Below are 7,124 nucleotides of genomic sequence, written 5' to 3'. Positions count from 1 at the left end.
AAGACAAGTAAAATTGTCAACAAACCTGGCTTGTAGTAGTAATCTGGGTCAATGTCACTACGACCAACAATCCAAAATGACTAGTGTCTATTCCAAGGGCTGGAATTTTGAAAACCCTGTGAACTTTAGAGGTACTAAAGATTACTGAAATACATCTGAACCATTAAGTATAGGTAGCACTGAGCACACAACAAACCCTAATGACAGTCCTGCCTAATGAGTAATGAATCAATTAGAAAATGGGTGATGAGGAGTGGCTGCTGAGTGTTGAGGACGTATCTCGGGATAAATCGGGTTGGCTTGGTGGGTGTTGCACGCCTGAGCCCTGAACGGACTAGGAAGGTAGGCACGGCGGCGCGCCCGGGCAGCGGTGACGCTGTTGGGCGAGCGGCTCCTGTCCTCCTGTTAGTCTGGCGTCTCCTCCTAGAGTCATGCCGTCCGGGGATGGCAAGTTGCTGGCAAGGCAGGCGGCTGGGGGCGAGTAGAGATCGGAAGCGCACAGCAGAACAGAGGGGAATCAGGGCCTGGGATGACACAAAATCCCAGGGTGGGCCGGCCCACCGTGGGCACCCTGTAGAGATACACACCCGAGCAGCGAACATGCATTTTCGAAACTAATTTAGGAACATTTAGCTGACCAATTAAACAACTCTGTTTTAATAATATCATATTCGTATTTGAACAACTAAGCTTGTTTAGCTTGATGGATGGAGCAGTGTTATTATGACACGAAGCACGTATTCTTATCCTATAGTGATCATAAAAGGGGGAAACTCTAAGCATATGTTTTTAGCAAAAGAGGGTTTCCCCTCCGATTTCTATTAAAGAAACCACCACGAAACCAACATGATCAATTAAACCCTAAGCATGATCAATTAAACCGTATTATGGTTGTGCCATGGCAGATTTGAAGCTGCAAACTAGAGAAATGATATTTAGCACCAATTGTTTGCTTCGAACTAAGAACTAAATTCTAAGAGCTGAAAAGAAAGTAGAGTAACCAAGTTAAGATCTATTTTTTGGTTGAGACCAAAAAGTTGAGGAGATATGAAGTACCACCTTTCTTGCGGCACCGTGTAGGCATCGGGGGTGCGATGGCTGTCGGTGGCCTTGAAGAAGATCTGCGACAGTAGACGGGTGCATCGGGGGATAATTCCCGTTGCGGTGGAAGAGAAGGTCGTGTGAGCGTCCCCGGCAAAGAGGACAACGGCGTTGATGAAGCGAGAGGACACGATGCAAGGCTATTGGTCCGTCGCCGTGGATGAGAAACGTCCATCTCTAGAAGTGGACGACGCGGTCTTGGTAGGCGCTCCAGCATGGTGGAGGACGGTGGTGATGGATGTGGTGGAGGACGGCGGCGATGGATGGAGTGGGGGACGGAGGCTGGTGTGGGGATGGGGTGTTCTAGCGCGGACGGTGTATGAATGGGAAAATGGAGGGAGAGGTACGGGAAACCATGTTTTTGGGACGCGCCTGTCTGAAATATGGGAAAGTTGCGAACTTAGCCCCCGTTTAAAATTTGGATGTCTCGTCGGTTGGGGATAGGACGGTAATCTCGCATCTCACCAATATTTGCCCAGAGCGATTTCGGGCGAGGAGAGGGTGGTTGGCGCCCATGGTTGGTGCCCACGGTGTATGAACGGGACTGACAGGTAGGGTAGTTGTGTCACATCTGAGTGAAGTTACAAACCTGCCCCTATTGAAAATATTTGCCTACATCGATTTTGGCCGAGTCGAGTTTGTTTTGCCGCCCATCGTGTATGATAGGGGAATGGAGGGAGAAACTGAGGTCTTTCGGACGAGCTTGAATCAAATGTGTGTTGCCGCCCATGTTTGATGCCCACCGTGTCAGAATGGGCTCAGAGGCGGTCGTGTCACGTCTAATTGAAGTTACTAACCTACCCCTATTTAGAGCAGTGGAAATCGGGCCGATGGGTTGTCCGTGTAATGGGTAGACAGTAATTTCCATCTCCCAAACACTTGGCTTCGGGCAGCCGACGTGGGAGTGGACATTTTGCCGCTTCTTTCGAATTTTGGGACAATAAGCATCCATGTTTACCCTGGAAACTAAATTCGAATCCATTTTGTATTCCTATATGAATCTTTATAAATCATTCTATGTGTTTTTATATATCTTCAAAAGGACGACAAAGATATATTCCACTGTCATATATGAATATGGTTTACAAATGTCGATACTCAAATTCAGAAGCTAGAATCCAGTTTAAGGTGAATTCGAATATTTGGAACACTTCATGTCCAACTCAAATGTCACACGCAGCATAATATGTACTCCCATTTAGATATGTACACAAGCGATGTATCAAGATTCAAATACCGAGTCAATCAACCAAGAATGTACAGAACTAACAGACATATAAACACTTATAGAGTATATGGATCAATAATATCAACTAACATACATAAGCCAGGCCGCTGTACTTTTTTTGCTACAACAGCATCCTTTTTTATCCAGCATCTTGGCCCTTTCCGATGCGTGCCACTTATGGTCCATCTATACTTCTATTAGTGATGAATGCACATTCAGCCCGATTGGCATATTTGTAGGTCTGCCACGGCAATCCAAATGAAATGTCTCCGAGTCTTATCAATTAATACAAACTTATGCTCAAATAAAATTACAAACCAAAAAACAAAAAACAAAAAACAATTATTACATGATCTGTAAAACAAATGGTTTGATTGATTACATGAACAAACAACACAAAGGTTATTCAATGATGGAAAGAACATTTCACCTATTATTTACCAAGTGAGAATTTAATTTCCTTTTTTCCTTCAGGACCTTAACAATGTGGCCAGTCTCAGCTTGCTTCGTTTTGAAATCCACCAAATATTTAATGGTTGTCTTGAGTACTGCTTGTGATTGTGTTGTTTGCTTCCTCAACATGTCAACTTCATCTCTAAGGGCAGAAGCAGAATCTCTTTCTACCACTAGTTTAGCCTCTAGAGCATCAGCAGTTGGCAATTCATAATGCACGATTCGGCCGGTGCCAGTGTTGTGGGATGATGCAACGTCCATGGGGACCTTACTCTTTGATCTTGGGCTAACCTGTTTTGCCATTGAAGTTCCAATTGGATTCAGAAAAGTTGAAGTTAGCAAAATATCTCAACTGGGAGTTATAACAGCAAACTAGTTAAACAAACAAGGAATTAAAGAGTTTCAATTGGATGCTGAAAAGTAGTTATTAACATCATTGTAACCTATTGTTGCAGCAGCAAAGCAGTTAAACAAACAAGTAGATATTTAAGTTAAGGCAAACAGGTAATTCTTAACAGTAAGTATCAAACACATAGATAGGCGCAGTCTACAATAGGATTAACAGGTTGTGGCATTATGTAATCAGTAGCAAACTAAATTAAGCCAAGCAACGTAATTGAACAATTTTGCAATAAGTGGCTAACTAAAATTCCGAGAAGCAGGTAACTGAACGTATGCTAGTTCTTTGTACAGGCACACTGCAACTTCTTTTTCGCTTACAAGGTTGTATGAAGGAGTCCATGGAATCAATTGCTTGGATACGCAGTCCCAATACTTCTTTCTTCCCACACTACATTGGTAAGTCGAATGGTTAATCTGGTAAGATGGTGCGTCCTTGATATGTTACATGAGGACGTGTAGTCAGACTAGTTGTAGCCACACACATCACACTGGCTTTTAGTGTATATTTCATGCGATTACTTTTGGCATGTCGAGATCTAAGCAATCTACAATAGGATGAAAAGACTGGCATCCTTCACATTATTGGCGAACTCAGTTCATAGAAATAAGCAATTCAACCATTCTATGGGTAAATCAAAAGCGCCACTGGAATATTTTTCACTACCCAATCATACACGCAAAAAGGGGCGACGCCACCATAGAGGCTGGTATGGGCAGCCGCCTCAGGTGGCTGGAAAGTGTGCACCTAGTTTGAGTCATCTAGGTTGGCCCAGGCTAGTTTTGTTCATCCCAACACACGAGCAGGCAATGTAAAAAATGAAGAAAATGTTTCAATTTGGATGGGCCAATAACATAAGTGCAAGGCAGGCCCTATAACAAGCTCGCGGCCCCAACGAGCGCCTCCCATATCAATCGACAACGGAAAAAATCCCAATTCATTCGCTCCAACCTCCAGTCTGGTTTGCTCCTAATCTAGCCGCCGCTGGACAGACCAGCACAGCACTTCCTTGCGCCCTCGTTGGAGGGCAGTCGCCGGGCTTGAAGCGAACAGAAGGACAAGAAGATGAAGATCCAACCCTGGGTGTAGCCTGTGTAGGAGGTAGCGGCGGCAGCACAAGCATGGCATCGAGCTTGCACAAACGAACAGTCGCAACTTGCAAGAGTAGCATGCGCAACGAGCAGGTACATCACATCCCTGATTATATCTAATTCAACTCTTCAAGTTCTGGCCAATAGTTAAACCTGACGGTGTTGTAAAACTGCTTGTATGTAGGGAATCTATGAGAAAATGAAACCAATTTCTACTTATTTTATAATTCCCCCAATCAATACTGAACTGACTGAATCTGATGTATCTAATCAAGTTTCCGATGCAAACATACAAGCTCATGTTGTTCTTGAGCCTGAAGTGTCTAATGAATAGACTGTTAATGAAGGATTTGATGCAAACATTTTACATGCTCCTGGTGATGAACATATAGTGTCTAATGAGGGATCTAATGCAAGCATTTTGCAAGCTCATTCAAGGATTTAGTGTCTAATGATGATCTGCTATGTTGAGAGAGACAGAGATTTGCAGGCATTGATGATAAGCAAATTATAGTGCATTTTCATAGCTTGAGGAAACATCGAGGCCATCTGCCAGAAAGTCCCCGTATCATGACAACATAGCATAAATACTTTTCTAATCTATTGTTTGAAACTATTGGCATACTTGTGCAGGATAGATATATTGATATGCAATTTGCGCACTGGTTATAGGTGCAATTACACTTCGATATTTTGAGCCAGAGAACGAATAATTCGAGCAGGTACAGACCATGTTTGTAGTCCTTGTACACCATGTTGCATTTTGTGTTTTTTGGTGCTTGCATCATTTAGTGTTTATAATCTGAACTACTTTGGATCATTAGCTGATTTTCAAAGTGCATGTAGCTTCACATTTCTCAAGTTATGTTGATTTCCGGAGTGCAAGTGCCTTCGTATTTTTTAAGTTAAATGTTCGCCCCTGGTAACTTGAATTCGTGGATCCGCCACTACACATAAATCATACACGAATGCCAGTACAAATTAAATGAAATGCAGGGACTTACGCTAGCTCGTTGTACAGGCTCACTGCAGCTCTGCTTGCACTTGGGATGTTCCATGTACAAGTCCATGTTACCACTTGCTTGGATGTGCAGGCCTTGTGCTCCTTGCATCCCCCTCTGCATTTTTGACACGGCGAATGGTTGATCAAATAAGAGGAATCGACCTTGATGTTGTACCGGAGGACAGATACTTACAAGGTTATATGGGTGTGCAGGATGTGTACCAGATCCCGTAGCGCCGTCATGCTTCGCTAAAAAATGGATTTGCTTGTTTCAGATGATATCTCCAGAAGAAATAAGAGTTAAAGTCAGAGTTGCATAGGCGTGTAAGCTAAGAGAGCAGCGAAAGGATATCCAAACATCGTCGGAACAGTGCACAAGGGAGTGATGTGTGGATACCTAGTTCTGGCCGGCGTTTGGGCATGCTCGCCTAGCTAGCGTGCGGGTCACTTCAGAGCCATTGAGGGTGATGCGCTGGCGTTGGCTGGCCGCGCACGGATGCGGATCTTGAGTGGCAGCGGAGCGCTATGATGCGGTGGACGAGACCATTGGTGAGGCCCCAATGGCCTCGGGGGGCGGAGGTGCGACGATGTGCTTGGTTAAGTAGCTCCGGTGAGCTGGGAGACGGCGTCGGTGAAGCGCACTTGATGCAGTAGAACTCGATGTCTATGAGGCACGTCGGTTGCGGCGGTCGACGTTGTCGGTGTCCCACCCGATGCGCTGGACGAGGGCGTAGATGAGGTAGCTCTGGTGCGGTGGTGAAGCGTGACCGTCGTCTTCGTCATCATCGTCCGGCACAGTGGTGGGAAAAGAGATGAGATGAGGGGTGATTCGAACTTTTCTTGGGTTGGCGGCGAATTAGGGATTTGAGAAATCTGTGCGTGGAAGGGGACGGTGGAGAAGAGAGATTTTGCAGGGCTGGAATTGGGGCCGCCAGATATTTCAATCCGAAACATGGAAGCGCGAACTTATTTTGTCTTTGTCCTTTTTTTGGGGGGGTGGGGGTGGGGGAGGGAGGGGGTGGCTGGGTGCTACGCATCCGTCCGACACACGCGACCACCCCGACAGGACTATGCTTCGGTCCCTTAAGGCACCTGCCTTTGTGTCCATGACATGTGGGCCCAACAGGTGGTTGGCCCACATGTCAGTGACCCAAAGGCATGTGCCTTTAAGGCACCGAAGCAGCGTCCACCCCGACGCGACTCTGGTCTTCCTGGTGCGCCTACATTTGAGAATGCAAACGAATCTTCTTTCATTTGCAAAAAAATCTGTATGTATTACCATGCCCGTGTTTTCCTTGCAATAATTAGTCATTCGAAACGAGATACTCCCTCCATTCACTTTTGTAAGTCATTTCAGACAACTTAAAATGAATTGTTTTGCACATTGTCTGAAATTTCTTCAAGGTCTTATAAGAGTGAACAGAGGGAGTATTATAAATTAATTAATGAGGAGTTATTTGAAAAAAAATCAACATGGTATCCACGCTAATGTGGATTAGAGTGTGTGTGTCACATAATTAGTTATTTTAATTAGAGTGTGTGTCACGTAGGGATCTCCAATTCTAACGTGGATTTCGCATTTCACTGTATCCATGCTACTTTTTTAATACAAATTCAAATGTATATGATGAACACCATGGTAGTGAGAAAACTTTTGATGGATTCAAACATATGACCTACAAAAAAGCACAACAACTTGAGTCAATGTCAACTTTTCGAAACTTAGTATGGCACGAATTCGAAATAATTACCCGTATGCATGGTCCTCGGTTCAAATTTTACAATGTACACTGAATTGAAACATCGATATTAAGTCTCGTACTATGTACATTCAAATGTTGTTTTTAG

This window comes from Triticum dicoccoides, chromosome 2B (genome assembly GCF_002162155.2).
Source record: "Triticum dicoccoides isolate Atlit2015 ecotype Zavitan chromosome 2B, WEW_v2.0, whole genome shotgun sequence".
Lineage (NCBI taxonomy): Eukaryota > Viridiplantae > Streptophyta > Magnoliopsida > Poales > Poaceae > Triticum > Triticum dicoccoides.
This window is presented reverse-complemented; position numbering follows the sequence as displayed.